Genomic DNA, 26,220 nt, shown 5'->3' with positions numbered 1-26,220 from the left:
CTGAGCTGTAAGTATGCACCATTGCCCTCTACTGGATGAAGTGTAGTGGCTATTAAAAGTAGGGTCGGATTTTCTGGAGCTCTAAATTTAAACTTCATGTGTTATGATTAACTCATGAAATAGTATCAGCATTGCTTAATAAAGCCCCTAAATAGAATTTGGTTGCTGAATTACATAGTGACATCTTTTATTCCTTTTTTTTATTTCAGAAAAATGTTAAAATACTTCACTGGAATATATTTGGACATTAGTTTCTTTCTGTTTCAGTTGCATATGTATAAATAGTTTCACTTTGATGACTAGCCTGGGATATTGACTTTTTTCCTTTTTTTAGTAGAAAAGTTTGAGATTGTTCATTCCAAAAATAATCCAGATCAGATCAGTCGCTCAGTCGTGTCCAACTCTTTACAACCCCATGAATCCCAGCACGCCAGGCCTCCCTGTCCATCACCAACTCCCGGAGTTCACTCAGACTCATGTCCATCGACTCAGTGATGCCATCCAGCCATCTCATCCTCTGTCATCCCCTCCTCCTCCTGCCCCCAGTCCCTCCCAGCACCAGAGTCTTTTCCAATGAGTCAACTCTTTGCCTGAGGTGGCCAAAGTATCGGAGTTTCAGCTTTAGCATCATTCCTTCCAGAGATATCCCTGGGCTGATCTCCTTCAGAATGGACTGGTTGGATCTCCTTGCAGTCCAAAATAATTATATCTGTATTAATTCCAACTTTGAAATCTGAATTTGTCCCATCTCATATGCCTTAATATGTTAAAGCTTCATGCCCTTTATCCTCTTCTTAAGTCAGTTTCTAACTTCAAAACTTGTCCAAATATGGCAGTTGGTTTCCTGGGAAAAGATGAATACCAGGGGATGATGTCTTCATCACCCTCTACAGCTACTTCAGTCTTAAATTTTCTCTTGGTTAGTGTCAGCTGTTCAGTGAAGACAGCCAAATTCTCTGTTAAAATAATCACGCTGATAACATAAAAGTTAATAAACTATTTTAAAGATAAATTTTAAAAAAAGATAACGACATAAGACTCATAAGATTTTTTTTTTTTTTTAGTTTTTTGACATTGAACATTCTAATTTGTTTTCTTCACTAACATTCAAGAATATGTTAAGTCTGGAAGTAACGTTTAATATTTAACTTCCTAAAAATGGTTTATTTTAAAGTATAGAATTAAAGTTGCTTGTTAGCTTGTTAATTTACTTTGCTGTATCTTTAAACTTAATTTTAAGAACTGTGTATCATGAGCTTCTCTAGTGTCTGCATTATGTTAAAGGCAAGCACCCCTCCCCCACAGTCAACTAAAATGTCACATTTCTCAACACACTTGTTTTAGTTCTATTAATGAATTGTAACTAAAACAGAGATTCTAAGCCTCCAGGCCTGTTGAGTCAGAAGATGAGCAATGATCTGTAGTAAGGAAGGTCTGTCCACAGAATCTTTTGTTCTGACTCTTGTGTGCCCAGAAAGAAGACAACTAACACAACTTAACAACTAAGACAAAGGCAAAATTGTAGGAAGGGCATTGAAAGGGAATAAAAAGGCAGTATTAAAGCACATTAATTAGAAACAGTACAGTATGAACAAAGAAGGCACCTCTCTGGGGTGAGATGCTCGGGAAATGGTTGTGGGAATGAACTGAATGAAACACTAAACTTCCTGCGTGGGTTTTGAAAACAAGTGACAAAGGTGGACTTTGAATCTACTTGATAGATAGCTCTTCAAGGTAGTTTATACAAAGTTCCACCTAGTGAAAGGGAGGTAATTTTGGAAAATCTGTATTTAATTTCATGATGGGAATAACATTTAAAGTTTGTCATTTATCTATTAGAGTGTTCTGACACGGTACCTCAATATAACTGAAGCTTTATTGGCTGACCGCCAGGACAAAATGACTATGAAAAAACTGTCAGAAGTTGGTTTTGTGTAACTTTAAAGAAGAGGACAGCAGAAGTTGTATTTGTTACGATCTTTTTGTTGTTGGTTTGATGAGCTTCTTTGCCATTGAGCTGATATTGCATGTGTTTTGGAAAAGGACATCAGGACAGCATCCAAATGCGAATGCTTCAGGCTGGCATGTTGTTGTACTTAATGATTTTAAAAGGCTGTGTCATGAATGAAGGGATCATCTTTGCAGAGAGAGTATTGTGAAGTTAAGTATTTTCCCAGTTTCCTCTGGCAAAAAGCTCTGAAGCTATGGGAAAGAGTTTGTCAGAGAAGAAACCAAGATCTTATTAGAAATTGGGCAGAGGGCTCAAAGAGATAGATAGCCTCAGAGGATTCAGTGTTAGAGAGTATATCCTGAACAGAGACACTTAATATTAAAATTTACTAGCTCATGTGACACCTCCTATTGGACATTTAATTTTCATCCCAAGTCCATAAGACAAATATAACGTTTCTAAGTCATTGTTTTACATTTTCTAACTATAATTGATTACATTCTTTGAAACCAAGGATGGAGAAGCTCTATACACTCAGCAAAAAACAAGACCAGGAGCTGACTGTAGCTCACGTCATGAACACTTTATTCCCAAATTCAGACTTAAATTGAAGAAAGTAGAAAAAAACCACTAGACCATTCAGGTATTACCTAAATCAGATCTTTTACAATTATACAGTGGAAGTGGGAAATAGATTTAAGGGACTAGATCTGATAGAGTGCCTGGTGAACTATGGATGGAGATTCGTGACATTTTCAGGAGGCAGTGATCAAGACCATCCCCAAGAAAAAGAAATTCAGAAAGACAAAATTATTATCTGAGAAGGCCTTACAAGTATCAGATAAAAGAAAATAACTGAAAGGCAAAGGAGAAGAGGAAAGATATACCCATCTGAATGCAGAGTTAAAAAAAAAAAAAAAGCAAGGAGAGATAAGAAAGCCTTCCTCAGTGATCAGTGCAAAGAAATAGAGGAAAACAACAGAATAGGAAAGACTAGAGATCTCTTCAAGAAAATTAGAGATACCAAGGGAACATTTCATGTAAAGATGGGCTCAATAAAGGATATAAATGGTATGGACCTAACAGAAGCAGAAGATAGTAAGAAGAGGTGGCAAGAATACACAGAAGAACTGTACAAAAAAGATCTTCATGACCCAGATCATAACGATGGTGGGATCACTGACCTAGAGCCAGACATCCTGGAATGTGAAGTCAAGTGGTCCTTAGGAAGCATCACTACGAACAAAGTGGAGATGATAGAATTCCAGTTGAGCTATTTTGAATCCTAAAAGATGATGCTGTGAAAGTGCTGCACTCAATATGCCAACAAATTGGGAAAACACAGCAGTGGCCACAGGACTGGAAAAGGTCAGTTTTCGTTCCAATCCCAAAGAAAGGCAATGCCAAAGAATGCTCAAACCACTGCACAATTGCACTCATCTCACACGCTAGTAAAGTAATGCTCAAAATTCTCCAAGCCATGCTTCAGTGATAGTTGAACCAGGAACTTCCAGATGTTCAAGCTGGATTTAGAAAAGGCAGAGGAACAAGAGATCAAATTGCCAACATCTGCTGGATTATTGAAGAAGCAAGAGAGTTCCAGAAAAACATCTATTTCTGCTTTATTGACTATGCCAAAGCCTTTGTGTGGATCACAACAAACCATGGAAAATTCTGAAAGAGATGGGAATATCAGATCACCTGACCTGCCTCTTGAGAAACCTGTATGAAGGTCAGGAAGCAAGAGTTAGAACTGGACATGGAACAACAGACTGGTTCCAAATAGGAAAAGGAGTACATCAAGGCTGTATGTAACTTATTTAACTTATATGCAGAGTACATCATGAGAGACGCTGGGTTGGATGAAGCACAAGCTGGAATCAGGGTTGCCAGGAGAAATATCAATAACTTCAGATGTGCTGATGACACCACCCTTATGGCAGAAAGTGAAGAAGAACTAAAGAGCCTCTGCTGCTGCTGCTACTAAGTCGCTTCAGTCGTGTCCGACTCTGTGCGGCCCCATAGATGGCAGCCCATCAGGCACCACCATCCATGGGATTCTCCAGGCAAGAACACTGGAGTGGGTTGCCATTTCCTTCTCCAATGCATGAAAGTGAAAAGTGAAAGTGAAGTCGCTCAGTCGTGTCTGACTCTTAGCGACCCCATGGACTGCAGCCTACCAGGCTCCTCCGTCCATGGGATTTTCCGGGCAAGAGTACTGGAGTGGGGTGCCATTGCCTTCGGTGAAAGTAAAAGAGGAGCGTGAAAAAGTAGGCTAAAAGCTCAGCATTCAGAAAACTAAGATCATGGCATCTGGTCCCATCACTTCATGGCAAATAGATGGGGAAACAGTGGCAGACTTTATTTTTTGGGCTCCAAGATCACTGCAGATGGTGAGTGCAGCCATGAAATTAAAAGACACTTACTCCTTGGAAGGAAAGTTATGCCCAACCTAGACAGCATATTCAAAAGCAGAGACATTAGTTGGTCAACAAAGGTCTGTCTGTTCAAGGCTCTGGTTTTTCCAGTAGTCGTGTATGGATGTGAGAGTTGAATTACAAAGAAAGTTGAGCGCCGAAGAATTGATGCTTTTGAACTGTCATGTTGTGCCGGAGTCCAACTCCAGCAACCAGGGATGCAACCTGAAGAGGTGAACGGTGTTGGCAATGAGACAGCCTCTCATTTTTCTATGGACCGCCTGTTTATTCCAAGTTTAAGAGTCTGTTTTATACTTTTACAAAAACATTAGGCCAGAGGTTTGACATTTTCAGTTCCCCCTCTCCCACATTTATTATCTCCATAAATCATTGTTGCTCTTCAAACAGAGTCCCTGCTTCAGTGATTCTCTGGGAATCAGCCTTATCATCTATTATCTATCTCCTCTAATGTGTCCTATAGTTAACTTGTGATTACATTGTAACTCATGCTACATTCCTCAGTTTACTACTTATCTTCCTAAATCCTGTTTGCCCCTAACATCCTGAGCTCACTATCTCTTAAAAAGGCTTCTAGCTATAGTGTCTCTAAAAATTCCTAACTTCTATAAGCTATAGTAAAATATGCTAACTTTACAACATTCCTTAAATCTTTAACTTTTAACTGCTTTATTATTTCTAAGGAATAAATTCAGTAAACTCCTTTGCCATAAACATTCTCCTCACAAATAGGCTTCAGATATCAATCCCTCCCATGGCCTCAAGCTACGGCCTATGTGCTCATCCTGGAACACTCTTTTGCAAAAGTGCTTGCAATGATTAACTTTTGAATTATTTTCTGAGCAATGCTGCAGAAGGCTTTGTGCCTTCTCATGCTCCTCTCAAGAACAATAAGCACCTTAATATTCCTTTTCAGTCAACTCAGCCGAGCAGAGGAAAAGACAAGTCAGAATGACAAGGCCTAACTCCTTCATTCCGGGATCCGTGACTGCAGAATGAGGAGAGGGGGCTGGGGACTGTGCCTCCATTTTGTCAGTAATGCCTAACACGCTCCCGATGGTGTTGGAGAAGACTTTTGAGGGTCCCTTGGACTGCAAAGAGATCCAACCAGTCCATCCTAAAGGAAATCCGTCCTGGGTGTTCATTGGAAGGACTGATGTTGAAGCTGAAACTTCAATATTTTGGCCACATGATGTAAAGAACAGACTCATCGGAAAAGATCCTGATGATGAGAAAGATTGAAGGCAGGAGAAGGGGACGAAAGAGGATGAGCTGCTTGAATGGCATCACCATCTCAGTGGACATGAGTTTGGGTAAACTCTGGGTGTTGGTGATGGACAGGGATGCCTGGCATGCTGCAGTCCATGGGGTCGCAAAGAGTCAGACACTACTGAGCAACTGAACTGAACTATAATTGAAGCTCACTCTAAACATTTTTATACTTTATTTCTTGGCAGATTGTTTTCTATTTTAAAAACCCATATAAATAAGACTAGATCTCATTCTTTCTTCCATATGCCATGAATTTATTTGATCTTCAGGATTATTTAGATTATTACGTAGACTTTTTGGCATTTCCATCCTTTTCTTTACACTACAGACTCTCAGAGTGAAGTCTGAGTCAAGGTCACCGTGCTGTACAGGGCAACAAAATATCTAATAAATGTCTGCTTTTCTTCCAGGTTCAGGTTGGATGAGTAAGTAAAGCCACATGTGTCTTTAGCACCTGAAGAAAGCCTTTAGCATCCATCAGTTGATGCTGGTCAAATATGTGAAGCTGGGAAATATGTTTCCTAGAAACTCCTTGCCTATGTGGATCCATGTTAGAAATTTGAGTGAGATCTAGAAAAGAGACATGAAACAGACCTCTTTGCAAGTCAGATGTCTTCAAGAACATTGTTTAGCGATTCTCATCAGGCCCAGTTTATCATTTCTGTCCTCTGTTTTACGTTCAGATCTTTCCCACTTCAGGTCCTGTTGACCAAAGTAGCTTCAGGACAATTAGCAGATGAACTCGACCATGACCCCACAGGGATGGTTGCTGTAGCAGAGTTTTCTCTAGACATAGCCACAAGCTCCCACTGAGGAGACACTTTAGCAACTGGACAGACTTGGTTTCTGGGCTTCCCAGGTGGCACTAGTAGTAAAGAACCCGCCTGCCAATGAAAGTAGATGTAAAAGACACAGGTTTGATCCCTGGGCTGGTGAGATCCCCTGGAGAAGGAAATGGCAACCCACTCCAGTATTCTTCCCTGAAGAATTCCATGGACAGAGGAGCCTGGCTGGTTGGCAACTCTCTCCTTTATCTTCCAACTCTGTATTCCAGACGTTCATTTCTCAACTCCTCCCACAATTGCCTAAAATATAATAACCGTAATAAATTTTCCATAGCAATCATTGCATCTCTTCTGCCTCCATTGATGAACCCTAAGCAATAAAATAGGAATTTTCCCATCTTGATTTTTTGAAAAATTGACTCACCATCATAAATCTTTTCTTATACTCCTTTCTCTTTCTTTGATTTTTTTAGATTAGTCTTTGTCCTGCCTCTGATACAAACTTTTCTGAGGATGAATTCCATAATACTAAAAGAACAACAGCAAAACTTTTAATGAAGTTTATGTCTGTTATGTGATGATTAAATTTTCCTTACAAAAAGTTGAAGGTCAGAGTTTATTCATTAATACATAGGATACTTTGACTAGTATGAACCAATTACTGAGAGAGAAAATCATGACCAAGACATAATCATTACTCTTATGAAATTTAAAATATAGTGATTGGTTACTGGCAATTAAATAGTCAATAAAACACCACATAAAGTGTGTAACTATAGTGAAGTTGAAGAAGAGTAGCAGCCAAGAACAGTGCAAGGGCGAGTTGAAAATATTTGCTAAAAGAAATGAGATCTATCTTGAAATACATATATTCCAGGGAAAAGAAACCAAATATTCAATAGCTCAAGATAAGAGGGAAGTCCTGAGTTCCTTAGAGGAACTGAATGTTTTTAGTATGCTGAGAACATGGCCTGAGTGGTAAATAGTAACTGAGCAGGAAACTGGAGAGGTAAGCGGGGACCTTTGAAGCTGCATTATTCTAACAAGGACTGATAAGAGGACATTAGGCAAAGAAACCATAGAATTGTATTTTCTTGGACAAACATCACTGTCTGCAGTATGAAAAATTAATTAGAATAAAGGGTGGGTAGAATAAAGGGTGGGTTAAGAGTAAAGCCATCAGTCAGGGAGCTGCAGGCATAATCCTGTGGATGGTGGCCCCAAAGGAAGAGATATTCAGAATAGAGAATGTACAGGACTTTATGATTCATTGAATGTAAAGGCAAGTAGAAATGAATGATAAGTAGAAATGAATGCTAACTCCCAGCTCTTTTCCTTGGGCAAATGGAAAGATGGTTGTAGCATTTACTATGATAAGAAACATAAGATGTCACAACATTTGCAGTGTTATCAAGTAGATGAAATCTAAAGTCAAACAATAAGACAGACTATCCCTGGGAGAGTCTGCAGTCTGTGAAGAGAGGATCCAGGTCCATGAAAAAAGCATCACGTTTTCCAGGCAAAAAGATATCAGAACAGGAGACTGGATAGAAAATCAGTGTTACAGAAGTTAAGAGAACAGAATATTTGAAGCCAGAGGGCATGAAAAACAATGTTGTATTTTATTTGACCTTTTGATAAAATTTAAGTTGGAAGATCTGACTAAATTTTCATCTTGCACCTTCTTACTTAGTGTGTTATTTTTTTTCCCTTTGTGAATATTCTTTCAGGGTTCCTTCTCTCTATTATAAAATTAATTTTGTAACGTATCTTCTAATTGCCCACATCCTGTTCACACTGGGATTGAACCCTTCCAAGAAACTAATGGGTTTTGCATCATTTTCTTTTCGATAATCCATTTGGTTTGGAACACCAGTGAAATAATGTAATTACAGACACTAGAATCACTTCACTGTAACCTAGCTTGAACTTTTTTTTCATGTATTTTTGGAGCCTGATCCACGAACCAGAATCACTCACCTCAGTCCCTTAACAATGACTTTGGGAAGAGTTTCTTCCTTTAGTAATTTTAGAAACCGTAGGGACCATATAAGGACTCTATTGATGAATACCACAAATTAAAAGAAAGAGGAAAACAGTGCAAAAACCACTTTATAATGGAAAGTGTTAACTGTTAAAGATGAGCAGCTGGGATTTCTATATCAGGCAATCAGAGCAAAACCCTTGTGTATTAATGCACTATGCTTTCCAAAGATTTTTTAAAAGTGTCTTACAGTGGGTTGTGCATGTTCTCTCCCTCTGTCTGGGAGCCTTCAGGTGCATAATTTCTAATAAAGATGACTGGGGCTCACTCTTCCTCGTACCCAAGGGAATAGTTCTGCTGGATAAAATTTCTCAGCTTATTCATCATTTCTCCTTAAGGACTCTGAGATGAAGGCTGCAGATGAAATTATTCCATCTTCCCAAGTGATAAATTTTATGTTCCTTTGTGTTCCCCAAAGATAGCTTTAGGCTTTGAGAAGGACTCCTTCGAAACGCAAATCTACTGCAGTCACAGGTCAGATTGAGACTGAGGTCTCGGCCACTACTTCTCCAGAGGTGACCACCAGAGTTCCTTCCACTCATTCAGAGACGAAACCTGTCAGTAGGAAGGAAAAAAATGTGTCCCTATGGCCCATTTCCACTCTGAGTCTTTTTTTGACAGAGTAAAGATGGCTAGTTGGACCAAAGTTGAGGTCCTTTAGTTAACTGCTGGGAACTCGATTTCTCTGGGAATAGTGCCAAGACCACCAGACTCATTGAGCTCACAACTTTTTACCATCACATCATCAGAATGAATTCCAGTCCCTCTGGTCAATATTGGATTCCAACCAATGTGAGTCAGGTTAAAGGTTACTAACTTTAAAATTACTTCGTGTCTTTGGATTTTTTTTAATGTTTCTTTCTGACCCCTCCCCATTGTCTTGGTAATTAAGTTACGTCTATCGCTTCTTTATACAAGTTGTATGTCACCATATACTGGTTTCCAGGCTACTGGTTGGCAAATGTCTGTCCGTCTTTATATGGCTATAATTATTTAAGTTGAAAACGTTAAGCCTTACTTAAGAAGGGATAGTTCATAGGGAAATTTTACAAAGAAGAATGAAAAGTGAAAATTAGCTCTCAGGCTGCATTTCTATAAGGAAAAGATTCTGACTCCTCCTTTGGGTCTTGCCTTTTTGAAAAAATAAAACTTAAATGAATACAGTGGCTTCGTTACCTTGGCTAATCAGTCATGTCAATGGAGAAGTGCTATGCAGGATGGAAAAGTAAATTGAAGGACACATTCAGTTCAATATATGGCCTCCCTGATGCTGATCTAGGCCTTGCTGGTAGGTTGAAGGGCAGAGAGTGGACGTAGTGGGGAAGGTACTGAAACTGTCAGATTCTAAGGTCTGAATAAGTTCAGAATATTCAAGCTTTAATAGTACCACCTAAGGCAGCTACTCCAAATACCTAATTCAGCTCATACCAACAAAAAATTATTAATTCCTCCCCCAAAATGGCATATATATTCCCCTGATGTTCATAAAGTTTCACAGTGGGGTTTGTTGTTGTTCTGTTTTGGTTTGTTCTGTAAGTCAAGGGATGTGATTGGAATTTTCAAGACTGGTACTTCTCCAGTCTTTAATTCTCTGTTTTGAAATAAAATTGTCTTCATATTACTATCAAAGATAGAGTAGGATAATCTTTGTGCTGATAGAAATAGTTACTCTGTAAAGGTCACACCTGCCTAAAACCCCTGTGCAGGTTTCTGAAAGGGGGCATACACGGGGCTGAGGAAGCCACAACCGTCTTCCCTTTAGCCAGATCATCAGCCTGCTCCCAGAATGGGCTTCCTTACCCCCAAGAAGCAGGGCTTGAGTTTTCGCGTTGGAACACTTCACAGAGCGCTGGAGCTTCTGGCGTCTATTCCCAGCTGCACCATCAGATCACAGAGTGACCTTCTGCAGTGGACGTCTGTGTGATGTGGAGTGGGTTACCGTGTGCAGGGGAGAGTTAGCATGCATGGTCAGTGTTCACTGAGAGCATCTTGCCTGAAAGGTGTTGCATGCTCTGAGGAAGGAAGGTTCCTGCATGATGTCATTGCTTCCAACATATGCTCAGATGTTTAAAAAAAAGAAAGCAGAAGGTAGGATAAGGAAAGCAAGCCTCTTTTCTTGGAGGATGTTTCAGGGATTGTAGGAGGGATGCACAGATAAGTAGGTGGCAGGTTGTTTTCCTACCATAAAGCACAACTTTTGCATCATGTCACTCTGACAAGTGGAATTTAAAAGATATTTCCAGCAAGGTGTGATGTACGCTGGAAATGTTTGATGAAAGAACATGGGGAAGTGATTGGGGACCTGGAAATATGGAGTTGATTTGAACCTTTCGATGAAAATCCTCTTTTCTGGGTTGTTTCCATGACTTGTAATATTACCGTGATGACATTTGCATTCTCCAGCTCAGGATTAGCTAGAGAGGAAGTAAGGGCTCAGTTCAATTGCTTTAGTGAGCACATAAACCATGACCTCTCCTGGAAGATAATTCTAATTAAAGGATAGCAAACCCTAAGTCCATTTGCCTCTAACATGGGTAATAGAATTATACACAATTGTAACATTTGCCTGAATATGCAAAGGAAATCTTTCTTCATCGTTGCTTGCATCCTGGTTTTGAGTTGAAAGCGGTCATAATTTTCATGTGGTGATGTCAGATCCATTCCCACAACAGAGATTAGACAATACCACAAACACAGATTTATGGTTTCATGGGAAAAATCTCCTGTTTTCAAACATTTATCTTTAACAGTAGGCTACTGGCAGGGAGGGAAGGCCACCAGTTGCGCATGAAAAGTATGGTATCCTGTTGTCGATGATGAGCAGTGCGCTGGCACAGACCCTGGTTGCTTCTCTTGGCCCTGCTCCCACTCACTGCCTCCATTCCTCTGGCATATTAGACATCAGCCATTATAGGTTGAGCACGTAGTAGATTGGTGGCCTCACAGCTCATGTATGTAAGAGAACTATCAAACGTTCATTAACAATAAAAAAATACAATAAAGTACTTTCTATCAAGGTAATTTCTATTTTCAAATATTAAAGGAATCTTTTTAAAAATATTCCATAGTTGAGGAAGCTAAAAGAAAACTTTGCTTCAATTTTCTCCTCCTGTAAAAAGATAACAAGTAAAACATCAAAACTTCTAGGTTTAAAATTTTTTTTTAACTTGGTAAAAATTTCAGATTTTCTAATAATATCATGACACTGCACTTAGTAATTTCAGAATAATTACTTTAAAAAAGAAACTACTGCCTGAATCTTAGTATTTTATGATCATTTAGTGCTGTCTTTGTTTATCTCTTTATATACTATCTTGTCCCAAAAAAGACTTAAAGGGATTTGTAAATATGTTCACAGTATAGTAAGATGAAATAAATACATGATCAAAGTGAGGCAAAAAAAAAAACTAAGGGGTGAAATTATAGTGAGTATAGTATTAACTCTTTCATATAGTTCACTCCATTTCCCAGAGATGAGAACCCTAATGAAATGGTGAAATAGTGCCAATTAAAGCAGTAATTCTCAAAATGTCATCTGAGTCCACTTTAGTGCCTCTTAGACGCTTTGGGGGAGAAGGAAATGGCAACCCACTCCAGTGTTCTTGCCTGGAGAATCCCAGGGACGGAGGAGCCTGGTGGGCTGCCGTCTATGGGGTCGCAGAGAGTCAGACATGACTGAAGCGACTTTGCAGCAGCAGCAGCAGACGCTTTGGGGGTTACAAAGTGAAATTATTTTCATAATAAAACAAAAACATTGTTTGCCTTCTCTCTCTTGACTGTCTCTTGATCACACAGTGGAATTTTCCAAAGATCACATGGCCGTCACTCTGATGGTGGTTACCCTGAAGGCTCATGGAATCAGCCTTGTGTGCCTGTATGTGTTTGTATTTGTTTCAGTTCCTCATGTGGTACATTCCACATAAACAAAAGCGCTGTAAATTCCTCAATTGTTAAGAGTATCAAAGAGTTCTGTTCTAAAATAGGAATAATTTTTTCAGTTGCCAGTTTCCTTACATTAAGGCCTGTAAATTGTCATTCATAGAAACTTAGTAGATATTATTCTATCTGCTCATGAGCAGATGAGTAACTTTTAGGTTATTTATGATGTACTGTAATCATCAGGAAAGCAGTGGATCTTATTGAACTCTTATTTTGAGAGTATTGGTCAAAGCTCCTTTGAGGAACTGAGAAAACTATGAACCCTCTTAACGAAACAACAATGGACACACAGATATTACAGAGAATTTCATAATGTTTTTTAACACCCTGAAGTCTGTCAGTTGACACCAGAGAGTTCTAAGAACTGCACAAGAAAACCAAGAAATTCTTGTTTCTTATAATTGATGTCTTTAAATTGCTTTATAATACAGTTTTAATGTAAATTTGGGTAATAAGATACAGACAGGCTTAATGAAGTGGTTTGTTTTTATCCTCTCTCTCTTGTCATCTCTTTCTCCCCAGAGTATAAAGTGTTTCTAGTTATATCATAACTCATTCTATTCCAGAAAGAAACATTATTGCTGATCATGTTGGTGAATGGAAGGTTTTGCAAGCTCAGCTTTCCTTCCTTAGATCCTAAAAATAGTAACCTCAGTTACATAGCATAAATCTATTTCTTTGGAATATTCTAATGATCTCAAAAATAAAAATGCTGAAGTCTCATAGATTTAAAAAACTTGGCTACATGCAGCTGCTGCTGCTGCTCCTAAGTCACTTCAGTCGTGTCCAACTCTGTGCGACCCCATAGATAGCAGCCCACCAGGCTCCCCTGTCCCTGGGATTCTCCAGGCAAGAACACTGGAGTGGGCTGCCATTGCCTTCTCCACATGCAGCTAGGTGAGCTGGTGTAGAACTGTGGAGACTCCTCATGAGGAATGTTTAGTTCCAACTACAGCTTCTGAATTTCTAAGATGTATTTATTGAGTGACTCCTGTAATACAGGCCTGGGCACTATAGGGACTATTTGAGTACAGTATGACATTTAGCTGAGACTCAACGAATATATAAGACATAATTCATATATGAGTAGATGTTTTTATGTGGGAGATAGGGTAACATAATCAAACAATGGTTTAAAAGAATGTTTCTAAATTCAAAAATATTGGTAGGTGATAACATTTACTGACTGTATGACTTGAGCAAATATTTTAATCTGGTCTATTGAATTGGCATAAAGAGCCAATAGGGTTGATACATAGGGTTATTGTGAGAATTAAATTTTGTGATTCATGTAAAGTACAGAGGAGTGTATGTCGTACAACAAGTGCTCCGTAAATGTTATTACAGAAAGTGCTGTGGGATGTGATGCAATGAAAAACACAATATGAATTTGGAGAAGGAAAGGATCACCAGGGGTCAGAAAGGTCTAAGGGAGAGTTCATGAAAGAGGTAAGCCTTCAGCTGTGGGGCTACTAAGTGGAGTGGGGAGTTATAAACTTCTTGGTGCGCCATAAATTTAAAATCTAATGGAGGAGAGAGGATCAGCCCCAATACGTATAAGCACAAGTGTCAAAAACATGGAAAGAATGCTTAGGTCTCTAGAGATATGCATAGAAGTGCTAAAACACAGGCAAATGAAAAGGATAAAGAGTGGGTGTGAGTTATTATAAAATGATTGGAATAGAACTAAGTATATTGCACTACTTATGGGACCAGATTGTTCCATTCATCCTTCCCAAATTAAATTTCACTTTCCTCGTAGGAATCTTTTGTGGTTAATGGTTCCAAAGGGAGAACTTATCTTTTGTTTTATTTATTTTGGAGAAAACACACCTTTTGCACACAGAAAATACACACGCATGCACACCCACACCCCAAAACTGAAGCACCAAAGCTCTGTACCTTTGAAGACATTTGTGCTTTTTGTCTCTTCATTTAGTGAATTAAAAAATGTGGAAGGAATTTTAGAGAAGGCTCACAAGCACATGTTAATGGAAATATATGTCTGTAGAAAAATTCAAGCATATCCTAAAGTAATGTCTTTCCTGATTTTTTTAATGATCATGATATATCCTGGCTTTATTAGTACACTTTTCCTGATTAAGAACCCCCATTACACTAATTAAAATAACACCATCTGGTTTTAATACTGCATAATAACTCTTCCTCCTCTTAATCCCAGGGCTGAAGCAACATTCAGTCTGGACCACGCAGAGGTCATGTGTTGTTAGCTTGCTTGCTGCTACAATTTATGGATTTGTTGGTGGAGGATCCTGAGAGATAGGGGTGCTGGAGATTGTATAAAAAGTAGGTTGAGGATCCAGAAGAAAGATATTAGAGTTGTACGCATACATGCTAACTTCTTTTTTAATTAATTAATTTATTTTTGGCTGTGCTGGGTCTTCGTTGCTGTGCAGGCTTTCTCTAGTTGTGGTCAGTCGGGGCTGCTCAGTTGTGGTGGAGGGCTGCTCATTGCGGTGGCTTCTCGTGGCAGAGCACAGGCTCTAGGCGTGCGGGCTTCAGTAGTTGCAGCACATGGGCGCAGTTGTTGTGGCACACCAGCTCAGGTGCTCTGCAGCATGTGGAATCCTCCCCCCGGGACAGAGATCAAACCCGTGTCCCCTGCACTGGCAGGCGGATTCTTATCTACTGCACCACCAGCTAAGTCCTACATGCTAGCTTCTGCTTTCAGAATGGATACTCCAAATTCTAGAGAGACTTTTTCAAGAAATAGCATTTCATGGATCTTTATAAATTAAGGAAGCAAGCCATGTGAACATGAGGTGGGAATGTGTGTATGGAAACTACACTAGGCAAAAGGACTGAAGGAAGGGTGAGTTTGATGAGAACAACCTTGGTGAATTTCAAAGAACAGGAAAAAGAAAAGCTTGACTGGAGTGGGGTGAGAGAAAGGGAGAGAGATGGGAGAGGAGCTCTAAAAGATAGACAGAGGCCAGACCACATTGAATTTAGAGGCTGTTCTGAGGGTAATGAGTGACTGGAGTTTTTGTAGCAGAGAAATCTATGATATTGCATTTTGTTACCAATTATACAACAAGAAAAGATCCCACATTCAATTAAAAAGTAGCCATTGGTAATTAAATGCAAGAGTGGTGGTAATTGAAGAAAGAGACTCCAGCTCCCCAAGGCCCTAATCAATTGCTCTGGGGCAGAAATACAGATCCAGCATTTTCCTATAGTTTAGGGTAGTATGTTTTCTTTTACAGGAGGATCTAGAAATCCAAGTTTTTTATGGGGGGTGGGGGGGCTATATTGATGCTTTTGAACTGTGGTGTTGGAGAAGACTCTTGAGAGTCCCTTGGACTGCAAGGAGATCCAACCAGTCCATTCTGAAGGAGATCAGCCCTGGGATTTCTTTGGAAGGAATGATGCTAAAGCTGAAACTCCAGTACTTTGGCCACCTCATGCAAAGAGTTGACTCATTGGAAAAGACTCTGATGCTAGGAGGGATTGGGCGCAAGAGGAGAAGGGGATGACAGAGGATGAGATGGCTGGATGGCATCACTGACTCGATGGACGTGAGTTTGAGTGAACTCTGGGAGCTGGTGATGGACAGGGAGGCCTGGCGTGCTGCGATTCATGGGGTCGCAAAGAGTCGGACACGACTGAGCGACTGATCTGATCTGATCTGATATGTGAAGATAATATAATTTTTATTTTATTGCTTTAATATTTTTATGCAAAAAATTACTTGTAAAATCATAGTGCTAGCCTTTTATGAGCATATGAGTAATGAATAACTGCCTTTACACACCGTTAGCAGTCAGGTTTTCAGATAGGCTAGCTGGCATATCAACAAGGGCACAGATAACAGACTGTGGGATGCTAGGCAGATAAGAATAAGTGGTGACTCATCTTCATAAAACATTAGAGATTCAGTGGATTGTCTTGGAAACATAAGGAGGAACAGAATAAAAGAGAAAGGAAGCAACCCTAATCAACAAGGACCTACTGTATAGTCCAGGAACTCTGCTCAATATTTTGTAATAACCCAAATGGGAAAATAACTTGAAAAAGGATAGATTCATGTATATATGTAACTAAATCACTTGGCTGTACACCTGAAACAAGCACAACATTGTCAGTCAACTATACTCTCATACAAAAAAATTGAAGCATGTTCAATCAAAAAGTCAAGCTATATCATATGTAGATGGTAAATATGTTTTTTAGAAATTAATCTTACATATAATGTACTAAAAGTCAGATTTTTTTTGTAAAAAAACTTCCTATTTTTGAAATGCTAGAAATAATCCACATTTTTCTAAAATCAGCATACAACCCCGTGCTTGTAAATTCAAGTGGTTAGTAGACAATACTGAACAAACTGGGAAGCCAGATGAAGCCCTGGCCTTGATGATGGTACATCTTGATGATGCTACCTCTTGGCTTGCCTAGACTGTGAGTGAGAACAGTGAAGAGGAAAAGCACATTAACCTTTAGACCCTGTCAGGTATCAGTCAGGCTCCTGGCAGGAAGCAGGTGGCAGACAGAGACAGGTCACTGAGGAGAGATTGATGAAGTACTATTTAAAATGGTGTGGGCAGTGTTAGCAAAAGGCAACAAGGAATATTCACGTCTTCAGGGCTAGGATCAGCATGAAGTAATGTTGGTAGGACTGAAGGAATCATTCCTGAAACCTGGAGAGGACTTAGAAGAAATATGTTCATCCCTGCCTGTGGCCTTTGGTGGACGAATACAGCCACTGCCAGACTCTGCCACACCAGGGCAGGAGCCAAATGTAGATACACTCTGAGCCATCTGTTCTTATTCCCAGACCTTCCTCTGGTGTCTTCCAATGGCCAAACCCAGAAAGGAGCTAGAGGTTTAGAGAGCCCCCTGATTGAAGTTGGTACTGGTCAGTCTTGTGGGACAGGAGGACCAAGGTAGACCACCTGGCACAGTCAGGCAACTCTTTTAGAAAGTCAATTAAAATACTTTATAACCTTTAATATCCATCCAGGAAACATTAAAACCTTTCCAATTTAAGATATTTTTATGAAAACGAGTTGCAAAGTAAAAGTTGTAGCTTGTTTTTTTTTTTAAACTGTGGCCCTTATGCAGTCTTTTCTTACCTGACTCTGATTCTTCAAGTTTTTGTTTTCCTTAAAGGAAAGAAATGCTTCTCAACAGTACTTTTCATATTCTGGTGAAAATTACTCATCCAACCCAGGGTTTTTGAGAAAACACAATCTGAACTCACAGTCGGCCTCACATTCCTATTAAGGAGTTGGGTGTAGTGAATGAATGGAGGGAACAAAGAAGGCTATCTGTGAAGCACTGTTTATAATATAAGAATCACCATTCTTCCAGGAGCTGTTCAGTTCTCTAGGCCACACTAGGCAAAGAAGCAAAATATATGTATAGTAATATTTTAAAAAATATATAAAAGAACTTGGCCCACAAGTAAAGCACAGGTGTCAAATCAAAGCATATGAGACATGGTTTGGGCAAATCTCCACCTTCACTTCCTCTGGCCCCCACTCCAGTTACACTGGCAAGTCATTTCGTTCAGTTTGTATTTCTGTTTCCCTGACAGATGACTGGACCCTCTTTGAATGTATGCAGTCAAAGAGTGATTAACACATTTGTATCATGTGTAGTAATTCTATGTATTATCTAAATAGGTTTAATGTTTTGGTATAAGTAGCATAGAGCATAGTGTAAACTCAGTGGAACCTTAAACTGATTTTTTTACAAGATAACAAGATGTTCAAAGAAGTAATGATTAATTTTCTGATATGAACTATGTTTCACAGCAGAATGCGAGGTGAGGTGGGATGGAGGTTCAATCGCTATTTTAGCATGTTAGTAATCCCATGGATGGAGGAGCCTGGCAGGCTGCAGTCCATGGGCTTGCTAGGAGTCAGACACGACTGAGCAACTTCACTTCCACTTTTCACTTTCATGCATTGGAGAGGGAAATGGCAAACCACTCCAGTGTTCTTGCCTGGAGAATCCCAGGGATGGGGGAGCCTGGTGGGCTTCCGTCTATGGGGTCGCACAGAGTCGGACACGACTGAAGCGACTTAGCAGCAGCAGCAGCCTACCAGAGCAAATTGCAATCATATACTCTCCAAATCCTGCTTTGAAACATCCCATTCCTGCTTTCCATTCTTGTTGTGAAATTCTGAACTTTTAAATTACCTTCCACTTGTGCACCTGTCAAGTGATAGATCATTTATTTGTAAACTTTATAAACTTATTTTTGGTAACATTGTCCAAAATACTAATTAGATAGATTTGTCCCCTGGAAAGAAGTCGGTGGGGAGTAATATCTGCTGGGGAGAAAACGATGTTTTCTCCAATTAGCCCACATTCTAGCACTAGCTACTATGATTTCAGGGGAAATAAGGAAAGTGCTTTAGGAAGTACTCAGTAAATCTTGGGAGTGAAGAGATGGTTATAAAAGATACCCTTTAGCTTCAAGTCTGATATTAATGAGCTCTGGTAGTAGGCAGGCCACAGAATCCCCTACAGTCCTGAAAAGGGTCATCGTTTCCAAAGGGGGGCAGCATGAACTAATTGATAAGAGTGCAGAGTCTGGCTTGAGAGAGTCAATCTCAAATCTTGGCTTCACCGCACTCTGCTACAGAGTAGTTGCTGTGAAAAGTGACCAGAGATGATGGGGAGACATCAGTAAGCGAGCACCTGGTCCACAGTGAACCTTCAAAAGAGACAGGGGTCACAATCATATTATAAGGAATAAAGCATAGTAAGACACTTGGCATTTCTGAAGCAAATAAGAAGTGCTGTGTAAATAGTAATGATTATCATCATCACTCTTGTGTATGTTTCCTATGGGAAAGTCCTTATGAACATTCCTCTTTGCCAATTGACGATGAGATAAGAGCTGGATTCTCAGTAAGATGACTTGAAGCATCAGAAAGGAATGTTGGACTAGTGCAGTGTTCTTTTCGGATAGTCTCTAAATCACTGTTTTTTTCTGTGACGCTCCCACCCATAACAACCAGTTTTTACCCAGCCAGTCCTCCTTTTCCAGTGCTGCATTCGACTTATTTCAAAGCTACCAAAACAAAGATTTCTCCAAGGAGAGCTTGCGTAACAGTCCTGATTCTTTAACATTTTCTCGAATTGCCTCTGCTTTTCTTTCTTCCACATGATCACTCTCGTCAGCCTGTCTCCCTCTTAACACTGAGTAGTTTCTTCCCCACCCAAGGTGGGTTTTCACTGTTAAATAACAGATACCCACTCTCCTCTATAACCTTAAAATAGTGTTTTGAGTGACTTCACACTCATTTACAAAATGAATCCTGTTTTGAAGGGTTTTTCTTAAACCACTTTTATTTCAAGAGAAGTTAGCACAGCACCCCCAACTTTTCTTTAGGTAATGTTCATTTTTAACAGTCCCAAACTGAAGCCCATGGTATACTGGGGCATTTACTTCCCATAGAGAATTCAAGGTCCCTTAAAATGTAAAAATGAATTTTGCTATGTCTTCCTCTGAGGCATTATTAAAGGTAGCATCGCTATATTTTGATCTTAGAAAGTTATAAGACATGGATATATGTTAAATAGCTTGAATGATGCGGTGCAATTCCCATAGACATTGCTTAGCCTTCCTGTTTTCTAAATAAGCTTGAAGTAATGGCATACGATTGGGCACAGAATAAAAAGCTATTGAAACAGGCAAAAAACACAGCTGCCAGGAGCAATAGCCAAGATAGAGAAATAAATGGTCGATAAAATGATCTCAATTTCAAAGTCTGCATGAGAAGCTTAAGTAGGACTTAGAATATTTTACATGCACTAGCTGATCTGATGTTCTCCATCTGTTACTGGGCCCTGGAGGCTGACTGGCCATTAAACACAGAATGATGACTGGTGAAGCAGGTGCAGTGAAGTGGGAAGGTGTGGAACAAATAAAACAAGTCCATGGCATCTGTAAGAAATGCTGACCCCCAGGAAATTTTTAAAGGTCATGCACTGTGGTATTCATGACGTATGTGTGAGAGGTATGATAGCCAGGGTATTTCTCATGAAAGTACTTCAATTACTTGCATATTGTTATTTCTTTAGAATCCCCAGGTCCTACACTATACAATTACTTAAGACTCAAAAGATAACTATGACTTGCTTTGACAAATTGCTCTTTAATGCAGCGCATTGGCCCAGTGTCAGTGGGAGTGTTGCCTGAGCTACACCCTTTGCTAAAATAGTTTTCTAAACCTACTGCTGAGAGTCAACTGTTCTCTTCCTGTAAGCTTTCCTTGACACTCTTTGACATCTGCCTCAAATTGAAGCTCCTTATTAGCACCTTTCCAGAGAAGGCAATGGCATCCCACTCCAGTACTCTTGCCTGGAAAATCCCATGGATGGAGGAGCCTGGTGGGCTGCAGTCCATGGGGTCGCTAAGAGTTGGACACAACTGAGCAACTTCACTTTTCACGCATTGGAGAAGGAAATGGCAGCCCACTCCAGTGTTCTTGCCTGGAGAATCCCAGGGATGGGGGAGCCTGGTGGGCTGCCGTCTATGGGGTTGTACAGAGTTGGACATGACTGAAGCAACTTAGCAGCAGCAGCATTAGCACCTTTCCAGAGAAGGCAACGGCACCCCACTCCAGTACTCTTGCCTGGAAAATCCCATGGACAGAGGAGCCTGGTAGGCTGCAGTCCATGGGGTTTCGAAGAATCGGACACAACTGAGCGACTTCACTTTCACTTTTCACTTTCATGCATTGGAGAAGGAAATGGCAACCCACTCCAGTGTTCTTGACTGGAGAATCCCAGGGACGGGGGAGCCTGGTGGGCTGACGTCTACGGGGTCACACACAGTCGGACACAACTGAAGCGACTTAGCAGCATTAGCACCTTTTAATATTTCTACCATCTCTTTCCATCCACCTCATGCTCTCTCTCCTGTCTCTATGCTCCGGCACCTATTTATTCCCTTTCCTATATCTTCCCGATGCCCCTCATCCTTTCATTTGTCTGCAACTGCTTCCCTTAGTGCATCCAACAATCCCTCTCTTTTTATTGATGCAATCCCTCCTTCATATAACTTTTCATTATGTTCTCAAGATGTCTGGTGAGAAACTTAGAAAGGGAAATTTTCTAAAGAATTGTCAGTATTCTACTAAGGGCAATTCTTTATATATTAAGATAGCACTGTTCAGGGAAGAGGTATTTTTTTAATCTTTCTTTTCTCATCAATACTTTCTCCATGTTCTTGATCCTTATATGAGGCTAAAGAGGTTTTACTTTCTCTCACAACCCTCATCCAGATCAACAGCATATCCAGTTGCCTCCATCTCCAGCATATCCTAACTCCAGTGATCTGTCAGTACTTCCACCTTATCTCACCATTTAAGTCACTAACAGTTCTTGCCTGGATGCGCTGGTCTCTTTGCTGCATAGCAGCTTAGGTGGTCCTTTCAAAGTATGTCAGCTCACGCTACTCTCCTACTCAAAAGCTCTTGCCAGCTTCATATCTTTCAAAATAGATGTATTTATGATGGGCAGTAAGGATCTACACAGTCTGACTCAACTCTTTGTCTGACCTCATCCTCTTTCTCTCTTCCCTTACCCATTCGACCTCAGTTTGCCTCTCAACTTCTTCCCATGGTCAAATGTTTACTTTTGCTCTTTCCGTGACACTGTTTCTCCAGACCACCCCTCATTTCATTCAGGTTTCTACTCAGGTTTGCTTCCTCTGACAGACCTTCCCTGACTGCAAAAGCTAAAATAACACTCCTCATCTCCCTCTGCTCCTTTACCCTGCTCTGGTTTTCTTCATAGGGCTCATATCTCCTCTCCTGTAGTATTTATACAATTGTTACTTAGTTATTTCCTGCCTCCTGGCCATTTCCCTGAAAAATAACTGGAGGGTAAACACAATGAATGAATAAACCTTACTGGTTTGGTTTTCTGTTTCTGCCCACCGTGCCTGCAAAGTTGCCTAGCACAATAGACATTGCTCTTCATAAGTACGTGTTGAGTGAAGGAATGTTAAATTGTGATTGTCGTCTATGCCCCTGTGCACTCTTTGCTAAAATAATTTTCAGAAATATCTGTAGCAGTTTAATTTCAGGAATGTGTGTTGGTGTGCTTCTACAATTAGAGCAAATGCGGGGTAGAGGGAGTAAGGAACTCCACAGTATGAAGCAGTGCAAGCAGCCCCTGCAGTACAATCCTGAAAAGGCCAGCTTGCAGGAGACTGGAGGCCACATCCCCCAACTAAACCTGTCCTCAGATAAGCACTGGTAATGCTCTGCATATGCTGAGCAAAAGCAGCCTCAAAGAGGCCTGCACCATGGCAGACTTCTAACTTGACCAGTTTTACACGAAGGCAGCAATACTTCAACTAACAGTCTCTAACAGTAGGTGAAGAACATAGCTGGGATTCTCCCTTCTCTCCACCCCAATTTATGGTAAAATATAGTTCTATAGCTAATGTCTTGGAGGGACATTTTTTGCACATAAGTTTAGGTTTATAGGCCATGAGTTCCAGACAGCTAATTGGGATTGGTTGACTTTAGCAAAGCAAAAACAAAGATTTTCTCCATCCATCTTTCTTCATTTAGATTCCAAGCATCTCTACTGTGGTTTTTGACAACACCAAGTCCTAGGTTTGTTAATAGCACATTCTCTGAGATATCTGTTCTATGAGGTAGAGATGGGCTTTCTTTTCTCAATGTGGTGACAGTTTTTACTTAATCTTGTGCATCCTAAAAATTTATTGGACTTTATTAAAAGTGGAAGTCTCTCATTCCAGTGAGACACAGTCCATTCCATAGCTGTTGGAATCCCACTTCACCCAGGCATCCAGAACTGTTCTGGCAGCTTACAGACGGAGAGAAGGAATTGACGGTTACCGGGGGAGGTGCTAGGGGGAGGGCTAGATGGGAAGTCTGGCACTGACAATGCTCTGTGTGCTGTGATTAGTCACTCAGTCGTGTCCGACTCTTTGTGACCCCATGGGCCGTAGCCCACCAGGCTCCTCTGTCCATGGGGATTCAACAGGCAGGAATACTAGAGTGGGTTGCCATGCCCTCCTCTCGGGGATCTTCCCAAACTGGGGATCAAACCCAGGTCTCCCGCATTGCAGGTGGATTCTTTACTGTCTGAGCCACCAGGAAAGCCCACTGACATGTACACACTACTATATTTAAAAGAGATAACCAATAAGGACCTACTGTAACAAAATTAAAAAGTGAATTAATTTATAGTAAACAAACAAAAAATAACTCCTCTGGCTGAGTCAGAGAAGAATATGGAATGTGGGAGAAATACTTTAGCTGTGAACTTGAGGATTTTGAATTTTGATTTCCTTTGACTCTATTCTGTAGAGGAAGCTAGCAAATGTATAGTATTATGTCATCAGCAAACAGTCACAGTTTTACTTCTTTTCCAATTTGGACTCTGTTTATTTTTCTTTTCTAGGACTTCCAAAACCATGTTGAATCAAAGTGGTGACAATGGACACCCTTGCCTTGTTCCAGATCTTAGAGGGAATGCTTTCAGCTTTTCACCATTGGGAATGATGTCAGCTATGAATTTGTCATATATGGCCTTTATTATGTTGAGGTAAGTTCCCACTTACTGCAAGAGAGATAAGAGAGCTTTTATCTTAAATGGGTGTTAAATTTTATCAAAAGTTTTTCCTGCCTCTATTGAGATGATTATATGGTTTTTATTCTTCAATTTGTTGCTGTGGTGTATCACAACGGTTGATTTGTGGATACTGCAGAATCCTTGCATCCCTGGGATAAATCCTACATGATCATGGTAAATGATCCTTTGAATGTATTGTTGGATTCGGTTTGCTACCATTTTGTTGAGCATTTTCATGTCTCTGTTCATCAGTGATATTGGCCTGTGATTTTCTTTTTTTGTGTGACACTTTTGTCCAGTTTTGGTATCAGGGTGATGGTGGCCTCATAGAAGGAGCCTTGGGAGTGTTCCTTCCTCTGAAATTTTTTGGAAGGGTTTCAGAAGGATAGGTGTTAGCTCTTCTCTGAATGTTTGGTGGAGTTTGCCCGTGAAGCCATCACTATTTCAATTTTAGTACTTGTGAAAGGTCTGTTCATATTTTCTGTTTCTTCCTGATTTAGTCTTGCAAGGTCGTACTTTTCTAAGAATTTGTCCATTTCTTCTGTGTTTTCCATTGAAGATAGCAAATATAGACTGATTTCTCTGGACTTCAACTTATTTTGGTTTTAACATGCAACAAGATATAAATTTTGTACTTGAATTCATTCCAGGAATTTTTTAATGGAAGAGGATTTATATTAAAAAGTGGGGTATCTGTTTTCTCAGAATTTTATGACTGAAGTGCTTTTATACATTTTATTACCAGATACACATGTTATTTAATCCCACTACAGAACCTCTAATCAACTATATTAGTAATGTGATGGACATAATTTGGATTATAAAATGGAGGAGGCAGCTATTGGATTTTTTTTTTTTTTTCAGTCCTGAGGATAGTGTGATTTTAGAGTCGGTTGAATTAGTGAACTATTTTCATCCATTTTACAATTTTCTGCGGATAAAACCTAAATTGCCTAGAGAATCCATAAAGAGGGAGTAATTGGAATTGGGGAAATGACCTCAACTAGTAGATAGCTTCTCAGATTTTGGTTATAACCCTTATCTTCACCTTAGTCAATGGTTATGTACATGCGATTAATATAAAGATCTGGGGAATAAAATGGAGAGAAGCTCTTCTTTTCTAATCCTTAGTTTTATGTGAAATGTATAATTATCTTTGTCTCACTTCATCCCTCACTCATTCCTTTCATGTGGTATGAATTACCCAGTTTTAGAGAATTTCAAGTAAGGATGCTTGAATGATAAATGCATCGTTCCATCTTCTCTTCACCCGTCTTCTTTGGCAGTAACTTCCAGAAGCAAGGGTCTCATTCGATTCTGCCCATGTATATTTAAGTTTTACAGGGGCAGCTCCAACAGGTAGAATTGATATTGTCTGGTGTTGCCTGACAGTGGGCACGGATTCTGTCTCTTGCCCACAGATACATGCCACACTCTCCATTATTAACTTTATCAGCTACAGGGTTATCTGTCATCTGCCTTTCTTTCTTAACCTTTTTCTCAAATGGTCTCAATTTGAGGGAGGAGAAAAGTGTAATTGATTGTTTCCCCTTAAATTCTAAGGCTGCAATAGGGTATTGTTTTTTCTTGGCTAAAAAGAAAGTCAGGGCAATTCATCACTTCTCAGAGCATCTCACTGAGCTCAGTGGAAAAGAAAAATATCACCCGTATGATTGTTATAATATAAAAATACACTGTAGCTTGGAAATCTGAATGTTCTCAATTTGAAGAAATGGATAACTATTTGTGAAAACACTAAGTGACTAATTAGAATAATGTGGGGAGTTATTTCAGCCATGCTTGAGATGTCTTCAATCCTGACCTCTATCACACTGTTTTAGCTTCATTAAGCTGCCATGAAGCTGTACTTAATTCATTCCACTATGTCACAGAATGTTTATTTTCCACATTTCCATCCCATTAACATCTAATACAACATGTGCTCTTGCAACCACTCCCAGTCTCATAATTGATGAGTAATGTTTGTCAAACACTCCTGACATCTTTGTGTTCAGGAAGAAGGGGAAAAACCTTCCAGGGAACTAGATTTTAATTCATGGGTGCTCTCTGTAGCCACAGGGGTAAACATATTTTGTAATTTATTTGTGCCATATAGGAATGAACCAATACCTTAAGCATATTAGCATTTCTATTTGGAGAAATTTTGACCTAAAGTGAAGATTATAGGAAATACAGTAG

General features: G+C 39.8%; 1 long non-coding RNA gene across 6 annotated transcripts in view; it reads left to right on the top strand.

Annotated features, from left to right (window-relative positions):
• LOC112586240 overlaps positions 1–26,220 on the top strand; it is a 381,631-nt gene that overhangs the window by 295,721 nt on the left and 59,690 nt on the right. For all 6 annotated transcript variants that reach the window (XR_003110685.3, XR_006552459.2, XR_006552461.2 and 3 more), the window contains one exon: positions 23,851–23,994. This is a non-coding gene — a long non-coding RNA (uncharacterized LOC112586240). The remainder of the gene's footprint in view (positions 1–23,850; positions 23,995–26,220) is intronic.

Source organism: Bubalus bubalis, chromosome 7 (assembly GCF_019923935.1).
Source record: "Bubalus bubalis isolate 160015118507 breed Murrah chromosome 7, NDDB_SH_1, whole genome shotgun sequence".
In the NCBI taxonomy this organism is placed as follows: domain Eukaryota; kingdom Metazoa; phylum Chordata; class Mammalia; order Artiodactyla; family Bovidae; genus Bubalus; species Bubalus bubalis.
This window is presented reverse-complemented; position numbering and strand designations above follow the sequence as displayed.